Genomic DNA, 19970 nt, shown 5'->3' with positions numbered 1-19970 from the left:
TTTCTGTGTGGTTGTTCTATCAGTTATTGAAAGTGGAGTATTGAAATCTCCAACTTTTATTACTGAATTGCCTATTTCTCCTTTCTGTTTTTCTTTCATTTGAGGTCTCTATTTTTAGCATGTATATATTTATAATTGCTATATTTTTTATGATTATTAAGTGTCCTTCATTGTTTCCTGTAACATTTCTTGTCTTAAAGTCTATTTTGTCTGATATTAACATAGCCATTCCAACTCTCTTATGGTTACTATTTGCATGGCATATCATTTTCTCTCATTACTTTTAACCTTTTTATATCTTTGTGTCTAAGGTGTATCTTTTGGATACAGTGTATATTTGGTTCTTACTTTTTAATCTAATTTGACTATCCTTGACTTTTGAGTAAGTTATGTAGTCCACTCATATCTGATTTAATTATTATGTCAATAAGAATGGATTTAAATATGGCATTTCACTATTTTATGTTTATCTCCTGTGGTTTTGGTCCCTCTGTTTCTCCTGTACTTCCCTTCTTTTATGTTAAATAAATATATCTTGGTATACCATTTAATTTGTCTGTTGTGTTTAAGTTATTTTGTGTTATCTTCTTAGTGGTTGTTCTTGGGATTATAAAATGCATCTTAATTTATCACATTCTACTTCAGAATAATACTAACTTTAATTCCAGCAAAATATAGAAACTTGCTCCAATTTATCTCCATTTCCCCTTTGTTTGAGTTATTGTTGTTATATATATTATATCTGTATGTATTATAAACCCCTCAGTATAGTTTGTAATTTTTGTTTTATGAAATCTTATATCATTTATAAATTTAAGAGAAGAAATGAGGAAAAATATATACAGAGTATTGTACATTTACCCACATATTCACCATTTCTATGCTCTTTGTTTCTTCACTTGTATTCAGATTACTGTCTGATGTCACTTCCATTCAGTCTGGAGGACTTCCCTTAGAATTTTTTGTAAGGCAAGTCTGACAACAACAAATTTTCTTCATCTTTTGTTTATCTCAGAAAGTCTTTATTTCACTGTTATTTTTAAGGAATAGTTTTATAAGATATGGAATTGTTAGTTGCCAAGCCTCTTTCCACCTTTACTTTAAAATATATATGATTCCACTGACTTCTGGCCTCCATCATTTCAGGCGTGAAATCAGCCATTAATTGTATTATAGTTCTCTTTTATATGATGAGTCATTTTTCTCTTACTATTTTCAATATTTTCTCTTTGTCCTTCAACATTTCATCTATGATGTGTCTAGGTATTTTGTGTTTGTCCTATGTGTGGTTTCATTAAGTAGCTTGAGCTCTATAAATTAATGTTTTTCATCGAATTTAGAAAATTTTTGACCAGTATTTCTTCAAATATTTTTTTCGTTCTTTTCTTCCTTTTCCTTACCTTCTGAAACTCTTATTACACATGTATTAGCACACTTGATGTTGTCTTATAGGTCTCTGAGGCTCATAGTGTTCCTCCATGAACTTTAATAGTTTTCATAAAGTATATGCCTTTGAATTCCAGAGTGTTAAAATTATTGCTTTTGACTGTTTTTTCCAGTTTTATAGTTACTTTTTGAAAGGAGATTTGTCAAACATCTCACTCAATCCTGATGTAGTCAAAAGTCTTTATACATCTAAAAGCACTAGTAATTTGGTTGTGTTATATGTGTGATCCTACCTTTTATGTTGATTTATTTATAAATAATATTTTATTGCTTAGTCTTTTGGTAGGAGGGATTAACCTCTGTTGTGTAGAAATGTAGATGATTTGTTACTCACATGAAAAATACTTTAGAGCAAAGACATTTGTAGGGTCAAGTAGAAAATGTCAACCCTAAAACTTTTCCTTGAAGCACAAATTTGTAAGTGAAATGGGTCAGAGAGCATTATTTCAGAGCTCTTTCCTCTTTAGTTTGTGGCAGCATGTTGCCTGTTATAACAAAAGATTCCTTGGGTAAATTAATCCTGTACCTGTGTGAAATGTCCACAATATGTACTTAAAATGCAGGATGCTCATTTATTTTTTTATAAATTTAGAAATTTATTAACATATGTATGGTGTTTACCTTTGATATGTAGAATTACTCAAGAAATAGCAGAGGAATCGGAAGTTATTTGTAATAGGTTTAATATCATTTGTCAAACTGGTGTGTTTATTTTTTTAAATGAAAAGTATTAAAATGTGAAGCACCATTTTGTTAAAATTCTAATTTTTCACAGTGAAAGTTTTACAAATAGGATTTGGGTATTTATCATGTGTCATGAATATTGTAATATATGTAAATTATAGCATTAAATGCAAAATAGTTTGGCATTGCTATTTTCTGCAACTAAAAATAAATTCTTTCATCTAAATCAGATTTCTCTGTATCTAACATTTGAAATTAAATTTTCATTTACCATAAAATGCTATTCTTTGTTAAAGGAAATACTGCCCAGTTATGTAAATTCAGATTTTGCAGATTATGTCCAAATTTCTAATGTTAGAGACATCACTATACATAGAGTCAAACAAAACAATGTTAAAAGAACTTTTCAGCCTGTAGGCAACCCTTTGCAAAAACACAGACCTCTTTCTTCTTTCACAATGTTGAAGAAACAAGTTTGTTAAGCATGAAAAAGGGAGACCACTTGGTAACTTTTCAAGTGAAGGCAAAACCAAAATAAGCGTCTACAGTAATGCCACCCTGAACAAGCCCAATCCCATCTGATCTCGGAAGCTAAGCAGGATCGAGCCCAGTTAGTACTTGGATGGGAGACCACCTAGGAAGACCAGGTGCTGTAGGCATAAAAAAATAAAAAAATAAGGGATCGTAAGCTGACAAGGTCCTTGTAATCTATGAGGTCAACCAAGGGTTACTTCATCTAAAATAAATAAATAAATAATAATAATAATAATAAGCAACACTCTCCTCTTGATAATTATATTTTAAATCCATTAATTATTCAGACTTTTCTTTTAATGCACAGCCTATAGCTTCCTAGAAGCAGAGGGGGGCACTAAATGGCAGGCCTTTCTCATGGACTATGCCTCTACTGGGCCTAATTATTTTAAAATTTGATCCTGAGCCAACTCATGTTTGGTTAGTGATTCTGAAACATTCTTTTCCATCTTTCTCTCTTAGTGGTCTTCTTGTAGAGTACTTTCATATGCCCTGTGCCCCAGACTTTTAATGAGGTTCCACCATTACCAAATGATTGTTCAGTTTTATACTTCTGCGGGTGAGAAGGCTAGAGAAGAGAGCAACAGAAGAAGATGCACTTGACAGAGGAGGTCAGTTCTTTCTCTTCATAATTATATAGACCTAACATTTGCTTACCACCTCAATTATTTGATTCCTGACCTAACATTTTAGAAATCTCCAGTATAATAAACCTTCAGTATTTTTGAGATCTTTGGAAGATGTGAAACTTGAGAATAGTTTTATCACAATTTTTTCCCACAAAATTAATATACAGGGAACAAAACCACATTGTTTCAATGCTCCTAGACCATTAGATAGGTTATATATGAACTAAATGGCTTGCTCCTGGACATCAGCCTGCAATTCTACTTGATTGAAATTTGTGCATTAGGAAAATGACAGGTTATTATATTTTTTAGAGTAGGAAAGGAAGTGCTAAGGGTTTCTTGGAGAGGGGAGTGGAACCATTTCTAATTTGAGAAACCTTAATGTAATGAAAGTTAGCCTATCTCTCATTAGGAATATGGACCTATTCAGATTTCTTTGGACTTTTTGGCAGTTAGTAACAGAAAACCATAGAATCAAAACCCAAGCCACACTTTGATATTGAATTTGTGATTTTCTTCCTTTACTTAATACCCTCGTGCTTGATGCCTTAGAACTGAAGCTTTCTTTCAAAGAATACTAAAAGCTTCAGATTTGCTCTGCTTCTAGGTGATGTTTAGTATGTATCATTAGCTTAAAAAGCAATATAAGGTATATTAGTCTGTCTTATCTAGTGTTTCTCAACCAGGGATGACTTTGCCCTGCCCAGAAGACATGTGACAATGTCTGGAGACATTTTTGATTATTACAACTGGGGAATGCTACTGGCATCTAGTGGGTAGAGGTTAGGGATCCTACCAAATAGCCTGCAATACTCAACCTCTTATAACAAGAATTATCCAGCTCAAAATGCCAACAGTGTTGAAGTTGAGAAATCCTGATCTTATCAAATTATTTTTTTATTTTTAATTTATTTTAATTAGTTTCAAGTATACAGTACATTGGTTAGACATCTATATAGTTCGTAAAACGGTCACCCCCATTGCTCCTTCCCTCCCCTGACCCTCTACCTAGCCAACATATTCATTCTAATTGCATTCCCTATGCTGTGTTCCCCATCCCTATGCCCATCTATCACCTACTAATTTGTACTTCTTTAACCCTTCACCCCATTCTCCCAGCCCCCAAACTCCCCTCCCCTCTGTCCATCACCAAATTGCCCACTGTATTTGTGAGTCTGTTTTTGATTAGTTTGTTCTTTTTATTCCTTAGATGCCACATATAAATGAAATTATATAGTGTTTATCTTTCTCTGTCTGACTTAAATACCTTCTGGGTCCATCAAAGCAATATATTTTTCCATCCCCTTCCTTTTAGTCTTTATCTTTTAATCTGAAGGATTCTCTTATAGGCAAGATGTAGGAGTCTGGTTTTCCTTTCCATTCATCCACTCTTTTAGTTGGAGCACTTAATTCTTTTCCATTTGAGGTACTTATTAATAGGAATGTAGTTGTTAGCATTCTTTATTCCTGTTTTTGATACATGTTTTTTCTTCTTAAAGAAGTCCTTCCAACATTTCCTGTAATACGGGCTTGGTGGTGACAAATTCCTTTAGCTTATTTTTGTTTGGGAAGCTCTTTATCTATCCTTCAACTCTAAATGATAGCTTTGCTGGATAAATTATTCTTAGTTGTAGATCTTGGGTCTTCATCCTGTTGAATATTTTTTGCCAAGCCCTTCTGTCCTGCATAGTTTCTTTTGAGAAATCAGCTGCCAGTCTTATGGGTGTTTCCTTATAAGTAACTATCTGTTTTTCTCTTGCTGCTTTTAATATTCTTTCTTTGTATTTAACCTTTGGCATTTTAATTATGCTGTGTCTTTGTGTGGGCCTCTTTGGATCCCTGATTTTTGGAATTCTCTGAGCTTCCTGGGGTTTTATGTCCATTTCCTTCACCAGGTTAGGGAATTTTTCCATCATTATTTCTTCAAACAGCTGTTCAACATCTTGATTTTCTTCACTTACGCTGATCAGATGGCTATGTGGATCCTTACTAGTGTCCCATATGCTCCTTAAATTATTTTTATAGTCTTGGCATCTTATCTCTTGCCATTCTGATTGCATGTCCTTGGCTTTCCTGTCCTCTAGATAGGGCATTTGATCCTTTTCTTTATTCACTTTGTTTATTCCTTTGAAAAACTTATCTCAGACTTCTTATCTCAGACAATGTGTTCTTCACTTCAGACTGGTTCCCTTTTATAATTTCAATTTCCATTTACATATTTTATCTCTTTGTTGACATTCTCACTGAATTTAACCAAAAGTTCATTGAGCACTTTATAACCAGTGTTTTGAACTCTGCATCTGTTAGTTTACTTGACTCCATTATATCTGGATCTCTGTTCTGTTCTCGCATATGGTTTCTGTTTCTTTGTCTTTCCATTTTGGCTCCCTTTCCGTGTCTCTTTCTATGTACTAAGCAAAGCTCCTAAGTCTCCTGGTCTTATTAGTGTGGATTTGTGAAATAGGTATTTAGTGTCACAGTCCTGAGAGGGGCTCAGCTACAGGCCAAATTTAGATCAAGCCTCTGCCCCTCCAGGGCCACCTGTTAAGATTCAGCAAGCAATCCACAGATGCTTATAGTTGCCTCAAAAGGCCACACCAGAAACCGAAGCCAGCTGCCTCCAGTGTGAGTCTAGGCACTGCTCAACAAGGAGCACTTGACTTGCTGAGGATAAACCTGGATGTGGCTTGGGTGGGGCTGTGAGTTGGGGAGGTGGAGTGTCAGGGAATCTTCTGGGCAGAGGGACCTCTGTTAACCAGTCTGATGATCTCACAGCAATGGCGGTGCTGTGTCCACGCACTGGAAGAGGGGAGGGCTCAACTGAGAACAATGCATACTGCCGGCACTTCTGTAGAGAGCGAGTCTCGATTTGGCCCTCACTCTGACAATGTCTCCTTGTAAGTCCGTGGCGCCCCTGTGCGCAGCCTAATTGGCACTGGTGCTCAAAGCGAGCAGGTCGGTCACCGGGAAAATCTGCTCACGGACACGACCCCTTTAAGAGGCGTCTGCCGCATCCTCCATCTCAGTCAGCTGCTCGAGACCAGGTAGCCCCGCGACCTTGCCTGGTCCTACCTTCTGCCGTTGCAGGGTACTTTCTTGGTTTTCTCCTTAGTTGTATGGCTTGTTCATCTAGATTCCAGGCGATTTTTCCTTGCTGCTGCTCCTTGTTTTCATCACAACTTTGATTTGGTCGCCAGAGGGATGAACAGAGCCTCTATCATCTACGCCATTTTAGTTCTTTATGTCTCAAATTATTTTTATTAAAATATCACCATATTTTTAAGAATCATGATTCTGTCTTTGGCTTCCTCATCAATCTCATTTTTCACTACTTCATTTCTACAGTGGCTTTTACAAGGTATTTACGGATGTATATCATGCTACACCATCTCTGTAGAGTGGCACAAAAAACAGTAATCACTTGATAGTTCTAGAATAAATGGAAATAATGTCAATATCAGAACATATATAAGTGAATAAACGAAATGATTTTTTTTGAAAACTAGATGCAGATAAATATAACGGTTTGAAATAATATCAACAACAATTAATACATTGAATTTTCACATCTTTGGATGATAGATACTATGATACTATAAAATAAGTATAATAGTATTTTGACAATTTATGTGGTCAAATATTGCTATTATGTTTACCTTAGGCAAATTACTTAGCCTCATTGTACCTTATTTTCTCATTGTGTAGAAAACTATTGAAATAGATTATCTGTGCTGCGGTTCCAGTTCTAACATTCTAAATATTTTTTAGTAAGATGTACAGAGTTCTGATAAATGTTCAAATATTTAATTTACTAATCAGTATTTATAGATGAGACAGTGAAAATTATCAGAAGATAATTGTCGCTCATGTTTTTCAAAATAAGTAGTATAAAGTGTAGTGAAATGCACTGAATTTAAAGTAGGTTGGTGTGTGTGATTCTCTCCCCCACTTTTAAAATTTGGTCGTGCATGTTTGTTTTATTATGTGTTTAAGTTTGAGTAAAAATTTAGTTTTTAGTAAATAAAGCTTGTTTGGTCTTGTTAGGTCAAGACAAAGGGCCATTCATCATTTTTTTACATTCAAATGAGGTTTAATATGAAGGTCTTTGTTTTGGGACTTACGAAATATTATATATGAACTTCAGTATCCTCTGTGGTCAGGACCATAGAAAAATATTTTTGTATTAAATTAGATTCTGGAAAGCTCGGCGTTCCTTTCACATGCTAATAGATGGAATTTAAATTTGTATTTATTTTTAATCAGTACTAAAATAAATTTGGGTAGCAGCGCTTATAATAGTTAATAGCCTGTATAAGTGGGTCCCAAGACACCTGTTCCTTTATTGTTAATGAAGCCCTATTTGATGTGCAGGGAGACTGGAGATCCTGTTGATTCTCTGTCCTAGCACGTCTTCCTGTCTCCTGTGTGCATATTTAAATAACATTAAGAAATGTTGTTTCCTCTTGTTTTCTGTCATTTCTAGAATTCTGCCAGACACACTTATTCTCTTTAATAGGTTGTTTCTTCCCAAATGCATTAGGGTGATATTTTTTTCCTGTTTTGTGTGTTTTGAATTCTTTTTAGGATTAAACCTCAATTATGTTATGAGGATTTGATGTAAAATTATGATGAGTTAATAGCACCAGACACACAAATAGCCAAATAAAGTTTCTCAGGGAAAGAATAAATGACTTGTGGGAATTTTAGTAGCTTGTGGAAATATAAGAAAACAAACAAAACTGTACAAGTGAATTCCAAGGCCCACGAACCATCAAGGCTCATCTTCTGAGATTCCTCAACTGTACACTCTTCTCCCTATTCTCTTGCTGACGATTTGGAGAGTTTGTAATAATTTTATTTTTAGTTGCTATATCATATCAAGCAAAAAAGCATTGGTCTTCTTGCAAATAATTTGAAAGAAGAAAACCACATACATAAAAAATTATCACAATCTACTAGACGTTTGCATTTTTCCACATGGTAGAATTTTGCGATGAATGTGTTGCTTAAAATAACATTTGTGATCTATGGCATTCATTTCTAGAGGACAGTATATTAGCAGATTTTTAAAAATTATTTTTATATGTATGCTACAGAAGGTAAACAATGTCCTTACCTCTGTGGCTTTTCTTTCTCCAAACACCTGAATTTTCACTACTGTTGGTGATAGTTTAAAGGTCATTCATGAAAAAGAGAATATATCTGGGAAGTAATAAGTGAGAATTACCCTGCTGATCCTTTAAGTCAGTTCTTCAGAATATCTGGTAAGTACATTGGGAACCCAGAAAGTATTTATTTTGGTAACCAGCTCAAACATTGAGTACCTCCCAAATAGAGTGAAAATAAATTTACTATTCACACATCTTCCTGATAATGATAATCTTTGTAAGAGATAAACATTACTATTTGGAATAGTTAATAGGGAAAGTTTTTTTTTCACACCACAGTCTTGTATTGTGTTGATTGAACTTCTTTACAATAAAATTTACTACCAAATAATTCAGTTCAGCAATGCCTTTTCTTCAGTCTTATGCCTCCCTGTAATGAAAAGGAAATCTAACACTGAATTGTGTATCCTGCAAAGATGGCGATGTGAGATCTCTTTCTCATCAGGGGTAAAGATAAACATGAATCACAGTCTCTCTGGTGTTTTTTAACACTGGCTGCATATTAGAATTTCACCCCAGGAGTATTTTTAAAATACTCATGCCTGGACTCCATCCACCCCTGGTGATCCTGCCTAGATTGGCATATCCTGGAATGTGGGTTACTGTTATATTAAAGCTCTTCATGTGATTCTGTTTGTCATCAGGATTGAGAACCACTCAGAACTTAAGCTAAACTAGGGGCTATTGGTTGCTAGTTTCCCACACTGCAAGTGCTATAGAAGAAGACAAGCTGAAAACCCTTTGAAAATGGCTTCTGGTCATGTGATCACTCAGTAGTGATCATCTGCTAGAGGAGGCATATTTTGGGAGTGGATGAGCTTGGTGCCTTATTGCAGACTCTCCAGCCTCATATGAGAAAAAAGGTGCTTTCCTAGGTTTTCCAGATTTAAATAATTCCCTGAAATTGTTTTATGGCAGCATTTTTTGGTAGACTGTGGAGTTCACTGTAGCTCATCCAAGATATATAATTTTTAAAAATCTTCCTAGTTTTTAGTCAAATGTAAATTTAGGACAGACTACCAGTCTTAAAATGTTTTAACTGAATTTTTTTGTTTTGTTTTTTAATTAAACCATGACATACTTTACATCATCCAAATTCACTCCTTTCATAAATATGCATGCCCTTTTTCTGTATTCCCATCATGGATTGTCTGCACAATGCAAAATCTCACTTCCAGTGAACTTACTTTGATGTGAGAAGAATATAAAGAATTTATAAAAGATAAAAATCAGCAAGTTTAGGGATAGTTGCATGAGAGGGAGAATGTAGGACAGGTACCATTTACCAAAGTTGTTTTATAAGTGTAGTCAAAATGGCCATTAAGATAGTAAATACTGTCCCAAGTTCTTTTTAAGGTAAGCATTCCTCACCTGGCTTGGAAAATATGTCAAAACCTCCAAGGTAGGCCTATTCGTAAGGGTTGCCAATCCCTCTGCGGAGCCATGGCCTCATAGACAGCTCCTTCTAACTGCCTTCTGAAAGCTGGGGCGCTGCCTCAAGTGTGTTGATAATACATGCAGGAACTGGCTGTTCAAACTTTTACTGCCAAACTAATTACATTTATAATTTCTTGGCTTAATTTACTTTTCTAGCAAATATTACCTAGCAAGTCACCACAGTTAAACCAGTGGAATTCAGAGCACCTGCACTTCTGAAAGCCACTACTATGTACATGGAATGGAATCTGATTTTTAAACAACAATTTTGCCATTTGCTTTACAACCTACTATTTATTGTAAAGAAACTCTTTATGCTTCTTAATTTATCATTTGTTCTTAAAGAAAAAGGCCAAGGAATATATTTACAGACATGGTTCCACTTTTATTATTTTAATCCATTATTTTCTCCTGATCAGATTCATATTTGTGGTGATATGCCCTGCATGGCAAGTGCTGAGAAAACATTTGTACAAAGTCTTGCCAAGGAAGACTGTTGACTCTATGGAGTATAGTGATTTCACTGTTCAAGATCTTCATGTGTTTATTAAAAAGAAAAAAAAAACCAGATACTAGTTAATTATATATTTTAAATTACTAGATTTTGTGGTTAGCATATATAAATTCATTAAATAGTTCAAGTGTATTCAATACAGTGTTACAGCAGTTTTATTGATATACTGGCAAAGAAACAAACATGACCACTCTTTACCATCTGTTTATAATGCTATATAAAGAAGACCATGTTGGTTGCCATGGTAACTACATTTCCAAAACCACTGAGTGTTTGCTTAAATTCTCCAACCTTTTAAAGTCATAAGCTTTTTTCCTGAGAAAAAGAATAGAAAAATGCATTTAAAATTTTCCAGTGATTTTCTAAAAGCCATTTCTCTGTAAAATTCATTTATTATTTCTAGTCTGATATTTTACCTCAGGATTTCATGAATTAAAAAGAGGGGCTCTTAATTTGAGAATATTTGGCATTTTCAAGAAGTTCAGAGAAAATGTTAATGGTATCCTATTGAGGGGTGCCACCTATCTTTTCATAAGTAAAGGTTTTGCCTTTTCAGAAAAACTTTTTATTAATGTAACAATAAAAAGGAGTATAAAGAGGTAACAAATATAATAACATGGTATCTAGGGAGGAAAGGCAGTTAAAATGTAGTTTCAGTGGCTAACCATGTTTAATTATTGCTGTCATATTAGCTAATATGAGAAAAATTACAGCAAGGAAGTATTTGGCTGTAAACAGAATGATTCTGACTAAAAAACGTATGGCTACTAAAAAATACTTTATTGTAATAAGAGTAAAAATCAATTGATATTCCTGGGAATCCTGCCTAGGGAAGAAAGAAGTAAAATATATGTTTTACTGTTGTTTTTACTGTACATGAAAATTTAGAACTAATTTTTCCCAATCCTAAGTGGTAGTGTATATACATCCACATGTTTATACATACCTGTTGCCTACATAGATGCTCAAGAAGCTTTTGCTATATTCTTCAAAAACAATCTTTCAATGTCTTAAAAGTTAATATTTTTATACTGGGACAGGTAAAATAGGATTACATCTGTTCCAGCTTTCACTAAAGCCAAAATCATGGACTATGCATAACAGTAGTAATACTAATAATAGTAATAACTAATGCATATTGAACACATAGCAAGTGCCAGGGAGTATACTTAGCTTTTTGCATGCTAAATGTTTGTGTTTAGGCTTCATAGTACTCCTGTAAGGTATTGTATTCAGTACATTCTCTAAATTAGGGTTTCTCAACGTTGGCATGACTGACATGTTAGGCTGATAGTTCTTGGTTGTGGGAGACTATCGGGTGTGTTGTAGGATGTTCAGCAGCAACCCTGGCCCCTACTCTCCACTCGCCAATAGTATTGCTCCAAATTGTAACAACCGAAATTATCTCTAGACATTACCAGTCTGCTGGGAGCCTAAAATCACCCCCAGTTGTGAACCACTGCTCTAGATGAACCAGCAGTTTTATTTTTTTTCTGGTAGAAATAGTTTTTAAACCACCTCTTGGTTTTCACCTGCTGTCTCCCTCTTTCCACCATCATTTCTCATACCAGGTATTCTCCAATTTTGTTCAGTTATTGGTCTGATAACATAAGCAGAACCTTCTTTATTATGTATTGTTCCGTTATTGGTCTGATAACATAAGCAGAACCTACTATATTATGAAACTTTATTACCAAAGTTTCTTTACCACAAAGTCTTAGCTTATTAGCCCAATTCCCCTAAAATCTCACAAATATATGAAAATGTTTTTCTATCATCTGAAAGATTATTTCAAAAAGGTTTATCAATACATGGCTCTGTTAATGCTATTTGGTAGGAAATTACTGGATCTCACTATAGTTAACTAAAAACATTTTGGAAGAATGTAGATGTAGAGAATAATAGCTTTTTTGGAAAGAATGAGAATATAAGACCTTTTAGATATACTTAAATAATTGTGCATTTTAACTATAATTTTTAATAACTGTTTTATGTAGGCAATAGCTTGCACACTATTTATATTACATTTTGAGACTTGAATGGGGACCAGAATATATAGTAAAGATTGCCAGTACTGATATGTGTAATGGAGCACTTTTTAGCTATTAAATAATATGCTCTTGAGTCCCAATGCCTGGGTGAGATTCATGGCCCTACCACTTATTATGGCCCTCTCTCTTATTACTTAACTTCTTTGTGACTCAGTTTTCCTTCTGTAAAATTAGAATCAAAAATGGTACCTCACAACCTCGTGTGAGGTTTAAGTGAGTAAATAACATATAAAGTGCTAAGAGTAGTGCATGCAATAGATATTCGTTGTCATTTGGGTTTATTACTTTTACTTTTCTGGAATACGTGGCCAAGATTGAGTCTGTAGTGTCTTAATAAGCAATGTTTAGAACCTTGGACTATTTATTCTTTGTTCGTTGTGATATAGTAACCTTTGTACTGATGGAAACATTTCAGTTTAGAAATAGGAAGTAAACATTGTGCTACAGGTCAACACATTGAAATAAATGTAGACATTAATTTTTTTTATTTAGGTTATTGTAGAGTTTAAATACTACCAGCAATAACTTTTATTTTAGTTGATAATCCAGTGATTGTTTAAAGGCTCTTTAGCCTGGTACCAACAAGAAATAAAACCTAGTTTGTTTGTTTTGCTAAGTTCCATCTGCCTTTTCACATTGGAGTTATATCCTTGCCTCCACATTATTGGTCCCTGGGAACCAAAGAACTTCAAGAATAGCAATAACAACAACAAATTTTTTAAAGTAGCAGCTTTGGAATAAAATGGTCCTGGTTTTGAATTTTGACTTGCCTACTTACTTTTGACGTTGGACAAGAAACTAAGTTATCTATTAGCTTCAACTTTCTCATCTGTGAAATGGAGATAACTATAGTACCTACTTCATAGAGTTATTGAGCACATATAAAATGCATAGCCCACAGTATGTACTATAAAAATAGTAGCTTGCTCCCTACCCTCCCACTCTCATTGACCACCCCCTTACCCCAAAAAGAGTCAGTCAAAAGGATAGGCAAATAGATATCCATAAGTTGCCTTATTTGGGGAGAGGGGAGTATCTATGACTTATCTCATTACTTTTCTTATTTTTAATGAAATGAAAGCTATAATTTTCAGCCCATGCCCCAAAACTTTTCAAGAAGGAAAACTGTGGGGGAGGAATGGCATTTTCATGAACTAAAGCCTAATGGCTGCAGCATCTTCTACATTTCCCAGCACTTTATAGCTCTAGTACTATCCTTTACTCTCTTTTACCTTTACGAAGTGAATTATTTTAATATGAATTAGGACAAAAAACAGCTATTAGGATGGGAACAAAGAGTTTCTAAACATAAATTTCTTGCCTCATTTTAATGTGTTCTGAGAAATAAAAACATAGAATATAAATAAATTATTTCTTTTAACTCAGTAGACCTTCAATCAGCTATTTCCATGGAGAAATTCACATTCTGCCCAATTTCAGGGAAAGGACATGAAGTTTTCAGTAAAGAATGATGAAAAATGTGATCTCCTCCTTCCCTAAAAGTGAACTTCCCTATAATTTTGTGAACTATCTTAGAGGCTCCACTGTCACAGGCCACCAGAAGGGCACAGGGCCATACTCCACAAGCTGGGCCTATGAAGATCCTCATTGCAGTGTAAGACTCCTTGGCTGTCAGGTAGACCCTGGCTACTCCTGCAGTCTGAAGGTTTTTGTTGTTGTTTTTCAGTTGTGGTTTTTAACCTGGACAGCACTTTCACTGCAATGCAGATTTTTCTCAACCCCTGTGTGAATAGGCTGTTCAAGACTTCTCATGGCCCTGTGTTTAATGGACCACAAATCCTCTGGTTCTGTGCCGCCAGGGAATCTTGCTGAAATTGCCTGTAAGGAGATGGTTGCAGCCGACTGCTTGTGCAGCTCGCAGTACACCAGAAGTCTCGAACTGCTTAGGAGAAGTGAACTTTAAAATTTTTTTTACACCTCTTACCTACAAGGTACTTTCTAAGCCCTGATTCTATGCAATCATTGCTTTTTATTCTTTGTGTTATAATGCTACTGTGATCATTATCTAGGTTGAGTGAATTACCTAGGTGGGCTTTGGAGCAGACACTGAATTGAACTCCATTTATTGGCTATATAATTTGGGGCAGGTTACCTTTTTATTTCCTTCAACAAGTATTTATTGAATATTTGTGTGTGCCAGGCACTATTCTAAGTACTGGAGATACAACTGTGGACAAGTAAATATGCCGTAACATGCTTACATTCCAGTCCAGGAAGATAAATAATAACCAAAATAAATGAATGCAAATATGTAGTATATAAGTGATAATCATTGAGATGGAGAAAATAAACTAGCCCTGTGATCCTCAGTATCCTCATTAATAAAATGAGGAAAACTACCACCCCACAGTATGTCAGGTTAGATGAGCTGGCACCCGTGAAGGCTTGGGGATATACTAGGGTAGACGAGACAGTCAGCTTCCAGGTAGCTTGCTAGCAATTGGTAAATGACAGATTTCTTCCCAGTCCCTTTTGACCTGCTAGAGTAGAACAAATACTATTGTTCTCTGAAGATTAAATTGCCTAGCATAGCCTGTGTGTAATTTATTCCAAGTGTCTCTCTCTTTAGTGCCATCCTATTAATACCACGTAAATGAAACTTTTAAAAAATCGAATCATGTTTTTCCATTGACACACATAATTTGAGAGATGACACTTTCATAGTAATCTTTTGCCTTTACTACCTCTGTCGATGGCTATTTAAAATACCAATAAGGTCTTTATGTTATTTGGGTAGCAATATTTGTGAATATGAGAGCGGGCAGGTTTGAACTTAGGATCATGGGACCTTTTCTCTGGTCAAAGTTCTTTCTGTGGAAGAGTAACACAAGCAATTTGTATCCCGCTACCTGTCACTTCTAATTCCCTTCTGCTTTAGTCTTGTGTACCCTGATTTCAGTGTTGATTTGGGAAAAATAAATGAGATTTTCCTAAAAAATTTTTGATTTTTGAACCATCTTTTTGCAATAACGTAGTTTTAGGTTTTGATCATTTTTCTATTTGTTTTTTTAAAACTCATTTCTCTTGCTAAAATCCATGCTATATTTCACTTTGCTATTCCCCCATTCCAATTTGCCCTCGAAGTAATATCTGTTTGTCTACAAAATGTTTCATCATATTTTCCTAACTGGCTTATTTTACTGGCTTCTCCCATCTGCATTGTATCTTTTACATTTGGTTTTAGCCACTTAATAATATGTTATGTAAAAGCCGATCGAACCACCTTCTACCTTTTTGTCTTTTCCAACTTGTTCTGATCCAAATACTCTAAATTTTGCACAATTGAACCACCTTCATTAGCTAATAGGACTGATAGGTGAAATAATAAATATTCATTACTACATCGAGACATTGTTTTTGATAAAAATGTGCTCAAATACTAGCCAAGTAAAACTATAGAATTATAGAAGATTAATCTGAGAGCAGTTCTCTTGAATTTGAGTAGTTGTCTATTCAAATTGTAACTGCGAGTTGAGAAAAGCACTGAGCATTAAGAGAGCACTCATTCAAGTCTGGTTGATTTATCTCTGCACAGAAGGACTGTGGTAGTGGGAGGTGTAATTCACAGCACTTTAGTTCTCAGCCAGTGTCCCTGCTTGAGTGGTGGTGTGAGTCTCGTGTGTCTGTGTAGTGTAATGACGCCTGTATTCCAGCACTCAATTTTTCTACCCCTTTGCTTCAACACATGAACACTCCAATTATTGAGTTTTCTCTATTTGAAACTTATGGAGTAGGTCCTTTAATCTAGCATAATTCTTATATACAATAACTTTTCAATATAGCATTAAAATAAACCTCAGCATACTTTTTAGAACCTGTTGAGGCTTTTCTCCTGCGTGGCTGTCACTTTTAAAGAATCCACTATGATTTAGAAAAAAGGACTCAAGACTTCAGAGCTGGATGCTTGAATGTAGCAAATAGGCAACAGGAGAGATAAGGAAAGTTGGGAATGGTGTGTAATAGGTTTGTTTGGGTGAGATGTATAAGATGGAGAGTGCTGCTGTGCATCTCGAAGCTATTTATTCTCTTCCCTATTATTTTTTTGGTAGATCTATTCTATGTTCGTTACTCTGTTGGCTACTGGGCATCCAAAGATGATTCAGCTTCAGTGCTCCTAAGGTTCTCACAGACTTACGAGTGAATACCTGTGAACAAATAAATGGAAAAGCTGAAAGCATAGTGAGCCTGGGCTTTGCAGTCCAAATTATATCTAAATCTTGGCACTTCCATTACTACTTGACTAGTGTGACTAGTAACTAACTTTTCTAAGCCTTCTTAATAATTTTCTTCATCTATAAAGAAATTTACCAGTTACCTTGCATGGGTTTTGTGAGAAGTAAAGCACATGCCTGGCACTATAGTATGCTGTAGTTGTCTGTATTGTTGTTACCATTCTTATTATTCAGTGTTTTAGGTGCCAAACTCGGGGTTTATAATAAGGACCACAAAACCTATGGAAGGGGCAACTACTGGCGCTAGTTTCTGTACACTGCACTGTTAAAGTTCTCTGCCTCCATTGTGCATGTATGGTCATCCTTTTTTCTGGGTGTCTGTGGAGACCTTTTTTATTTGCTGTGATCATACTGTATTCCTTTATAGTTACTCATTCTTCCTCAGTCCCCTAAGTACAGGAATTCTCCAAGATTTCTTTTCTCTTCCCTTTCCTTCTTTTCTCTTTTATCTCTCCTCAAAAACTCATCCATCAATTCCTACTGTTTCAGCCATCACCTCTAATGAAGATGCTTCCCAAATCTATACCTACAGCCATTTCCAGGTGCCTGCTGGGCATCTCCATCTGGAAGTCCTTCTTGCATTCAAAATTAACATGTCCAAAACTGAACTCATTAATTTCCCATTAACTCTCCTTCTTTCCAATCCTTGCTAATGCTAGCATCATCACCTCCAGGAAACATGTTTGAATCTTAAATTCAGCCTTTACCTTTCTTTGCTTCCTGATGCCTTCTCGGTGTCTCCCTCATGCAGTCAGTTGGCCAGACTATCCTGTTCCACCTCTGTACTGTTGCCATCATTCAGCTTTTCTTTTCCATCCCTGCTGCCACTACCCTAATTTAGGCCCTCATTATCTCTCACCTGGACTATTGGAAGAAATTCTTCCTAACTCATCTTCCCTCTCTTTTTCATGGTACCCAACACATCACTGTCACAGTAACAGTATTGGGCCCAGAGTAACTTTTAGTCTTTAGCTCTAATCACATGACTCCCTTGCTGACAAACCATCCATGCCTTCAGATTGCCTGCAGAATAAAATCCTCATTGTAAACTTGACTTTAAGGCCCTTCGCTCTCTAGGTTTGTTTTTCTGGGCTTGTTCACCTTTACACATTGTCCAAATAGATAGCCCCACAATTCCTGAACCTGCTCCCTGTTCTTCCACTTTCTCATCACTGCACAGCCTATATCTTTCTCCTAAGATACCGTTCTTTCCATTCCAATAACCCCACCTCGCTTCTACCTCCATTCCCTGTTCAGGGAAATTTGACCCTCTTTTAAGACTCGGTCTGAATGCTACCTCTGATGTGAGGGGCACTTCTAACAAGAAGCAATTGACTTTCTTCCTGTGTATACTGACAGCCTTTTGTTATTCTACTATCTTTCCCTGTCTTATTCAATTTAACCATTTTTTGAACCTATTATTATAGCTCTTTTATTACAGCTCTTATTTCTTTGTATACCTCTTATGCTTAATACATATGTTTAAGAAATAGAACGTGAGAGGATATATGGAAATGTACCACAGCTGTGATTTGAAGATTTGAAATATTTTAGGATGAAGTTAAGGAAAAGAAATTAACTAATAGTTGTGGGAAGATATGATGATGTAGTGAGAACTGCAGTTAGCCATAGAAACCGTAATGTGAGAAGAGTATAAAAAACTGCATCACACAAAGTTTCACCTATTCGTTCAGTCCTTATTTCCATGAAATTGTATAGCTGTTAGAATATTTATGTTTACTGTTTATCTATTGTAGATCTAGAGGAGAATTTGGAGGAGCCAAGTGTTTTCCCTCCAAAATGCAATTTACAGATTTTTCAGGATGATATTATTTAAAATTAGTGATATATCTACTTGAGCTAGTTTTCCAAGACTACGTAGTTTCCAACAACTATTCAAATTGAATTGAAATATTATTTTAGATTTAGTCCATCTCTATTTTGTCTACTAAGCTACCCCATATTTCTCATTGATTACTGCAAAAGCCTCCTAACTGGTCTCCTCATACCCACTTGTTTTCCTCCTCCCCCTTCTACCCAAGTTGTTTTTCTACTGACAATAGAGGATATTTTTTCTTTTTTGGTTTATTTTTTAAAAATATCTGATTATGTCACTAGCTGCTTATTAAAATATTGCAGTGGCTTCTCATTGTTCTTTGGATAAAGAGTTAACCTCTTATCATGGCCCGTTTGACCTTTGTGATCCTGTCCCTGTCTGTTTCTAGCCTCATTTTGTACAGTGCTCTCAGCCTTGAATATGCTCGTTCTTGTGCTGCGGATACCCTCCCTTTACCTGTTCCCTCCCCACATCCCCCTTTTATGTCTATCACTTCCTAAGGAAACCTCTGACTTTACGGGCTAGGTTAGTTTTCCAATTATAAACTCTCATAGCATCTCTCTTTTTTCTTTGTGATGTTTATTGCTACTATAATTTTATTTTTATTTGTGATTCTTTCATTATTACCAGTCTCTTCCACTAGATTGTAAGCTCCACAAGCTTTGTGCCTAGTTTTGCTCACCATCGCATTTGTATCTACCACGGTGCCTGATGTATGGAAGGTGTGCAGTCTATATTAGTTGAATGAATGAATGAGTTATAAATTTTTGTTTATATTAGTTAAAAAACACAGTTCTATAGAACTTTGGTGATAAAGATTACAAAATATTAAATATTGCTTTTACTTATGCCATTTGGTGACAATAAAGGATCATTCCAATTTTTATACCTATTATATATAAGAGAATATTAGATAATTAAATGTAGTCAAGTGAGATCATAACAAATGATAGAGTAATAAAAAAAACTCTGATATCAAATAGTCTAGGCTCTCTCTAATGTGTTGTCAGAGGCTCTGAAGCTTCTTGAACATCTCTATTAATAAGGGACTCAGCATCAACAGAGGCTACTCTTTTTTGGTTTCTTCATGTTAAGACAAAATTAGCCTACTGTTTTCTCTATCCATGAGTCAGTCTCTAAAGTGATACCCACTGGGCCTGTCAGCTATCCATATGGACCCTTTCAAATTAATAGACAGCCATCGTGGACTCCTTTAGCTTTACTTCTCCCAACTCTTCCGTTCACACACTATGTTCCTGCTGTATTGATTCTGGAAATAGCTGTGTCCTCCTCCTTCTCCTGTAAACCTTTACATAGGCTGTGTCTTCTTTGGAACACTTTTTTGTCTTATGTCCCCTACCTACTTCAGCTCCCCTGGCTACATCTTCCTCATCCTTTAGGTCTCAGGGAGGTCTCT

At 35.4% G+C, this 19970-nt stretch overlaps 1 protein-coding gene and 1 pseudogene across 2 annotated transcripts in view; both read left to right on the top strand.

The window, feature by feature from the left end:
• PDSS2 (decaprenyl diphosphate synthase subunit 2) overlaps positions 1-19970 on the top strand; it is a 204461-nt gene that overhangs the window by 56949 nt on the left and 127542 nt on the right. The window lies entirely within an intron of this gene.
• On the top strand, positions 2671-2789 carry LOC120609652 (uncharacterized; annotated as a pseudogene).

Source organism: Pteropus medius, unplaced genomic scaffold (genome assembly GCF_902729225.1).
Source record: "Pteropus medius unplaced genomic scaffold, Ma_sr-lr_union100, whole genome shotgun sequence".
Taxonomy (NCBI): domain Eukaryota; kingdom Metazoa; phylum Chordata; class Mammalia; order Chiroptera; family Pteropodidae; genus Pteropus; species Pteropus medius.
The sequence above is the reverse complement of the archived record's forward strand: the minus strand, read 5'-3'. Positions and strand labels throughout refer to the sequence as shown.